Here is a 2030-nt window from a genome sequence, read left to right as displayed (position 1 = left end):
GTGCGCGGTTCCTGGTTTTTTGATTTAGTTGATTTGTAAGTTAGATGCTTGTTAAAGTTAAGATGGCGTTCTCAGGTTGGGTTTTTCAGGGCTCCTTCCCCCTCCACCCTGAGGCAGTTAACTGCCAGTCACTTACTGCCATGACAACTCCCGCCTTTTTGTTTCAACTTTTCAGTCTGTCAAGCTATCCCCTCCCTCAGTATATGTTAATTATGTTCTCCCCTCCTATGTTACCTAGGCGACCCCCCTGCCCATCACTCTCTGCCCACTCCCCATCCCTAGAAAGTTCTCCCTGGGACGGAGGGTGATTGGGCCAGGGTGGGAAGCCACACCTTTGTTGTGTTATAATTCGCTAGCTGGGTTTGTCTTTCTTTGTAACATTCGCTGTCCAGAGTGTTTGTAAGCCTTTCTTTTTGAGTTTGCAAGACTTCGTTTCCCTTCTCAAAAGGGAATGTTATTTCATAAGGAGATGTGAAGGCCAAATGAGAAAGGTCCAGTGCTAACCGAAAGTCCATGGGCAGTCCATGCCCCACAGAGCTTTAACACAACTTGCCTGGGAAAAACCTTACAGCTTTCAGGGTCTAAATTCATTTGGAAACTTTATGGCACTGCAGTGTGGAGGAAACTCAGCATGGTGCCATCTTTGAAAGCCTTCACTTTCCCAAGTAGAGGAGATGGGAACCCTGGCACAGGGACTTGTCTCGATTTTTACCCTTTTATGTCATATTTTCAAAATTAAACTTGTAAAAAGATCCAGCTTTGATTTCTTGCTCCCATCACCTGCTCCACTATGGGGCTTATCACTTTACACTTAAGGCAATGCCATTGGAAAAGCAAACATGGATTTCAATGCCTGTGAAGGATCAAAACAAACTCTACTTTTCCTGCATCTGGGCTGAACCTTGCAGCACACAGACTCTCAGACTGAAAAGGACACTGAGTCCCCTACCCGCTGAGCACAGCCAGGGCTCTGCATGATACTTCATAGGCAAAAAAGGGACAGAAGAACCCAGATCCTGAAGCCTGACACTGATAAAAGAGAGATCAGTCTAAAAATCAAAACAACTCTCCACCACAGAAAAACATCTCCGCTCTTTGTGACACACAGCACAGCCCCCCCAAGCCAACATTCAAATAGTCAAGAGTGACACTGGCCCTGGGTAAGGGGATACCCAGCACATTTACATCTCTGCACCTGCCCTGCTGCCCACAGCAGCAGCAACAAAATCTCTAGAGTGCCTGAGTGCCTTTAGCTTAGGCATGGACTCCTGCTGCTCCATTTCACATCTGAAATTTCAAGTCATGTCTGTGAGGATTTTCCCCTCTATGTTCAGCAATTAGTTAGAAAAGCGCTTGTGCCATGACACCCCTACCAACAGCACAAGGCAGAGAGCTTTAGTAAGTATGTTTTGAGCAGGAAACGGGCCTGTCCTAGAAAGAAGTCAGCCCTTCAAGCTAAGCAACATATTTTTTCTGTAAAGAAATCAAAGTAGGAACCTATTCATAAGAGATAACATTGCAGAGGAAAATGTACAGAGATCTTTGCTTGTTTAGAGAAGAAGGTCCCCAGAGCACTAATCCTTCACCTAACATAAATGAATGTTCTTTAACACTTTCTTTTAGGAAGGATTGTTGCTGACACCTAAGCTGAACAGGACATACTACTAGCAAAATAAGCATGTCTCAAGATACAGCATGTCAAGGCTGTTTTCACAGGTAAGCAAAGAGAGTCAAAACACAGCACCAAGGTCATATTTCCAGATGTTTGGCAGTGGATGTGAGAAAGGAAGCAAAAAAATGAAGCAAAAGCAGAGCTGTCTGAGAAACACTTGGTTTTTAGTATCCTTAACTTTAAAATAACTCAAGAACCTAAAGCAGGTGTCTAAAGATAAGTCATTCTGAGAGCATATATTTGCTTTCATAGATATATATAAGGGGTCTCTTGGATGCCTTTTAGGCACTGTGCTAGGCTCTAAGGTCTCCCTGGAGCTCTCTCTTCTCCAGGCTGAACAGCCCCAGCTCTCAGCCTG

This window comes from Geospiza fortis, unplaced genomic scaffold (genome assembly GCF_000277835.1).
Source record: "Geospiza fortis unplaced genomic scaffold, GeoFor_1.0 scaffold52, whole genome shotgun sequence".
In the NCBI taxonomy this organism is placed as follows: domain Eukaryota; kingdom Metazoa; phylum Chordata; class Aves; order Passeriformes; family Thraupidae; genus Geospiza; species Geospiza fortis.
Note: the sequence above shows the minus strand (reverse complement) of the source record.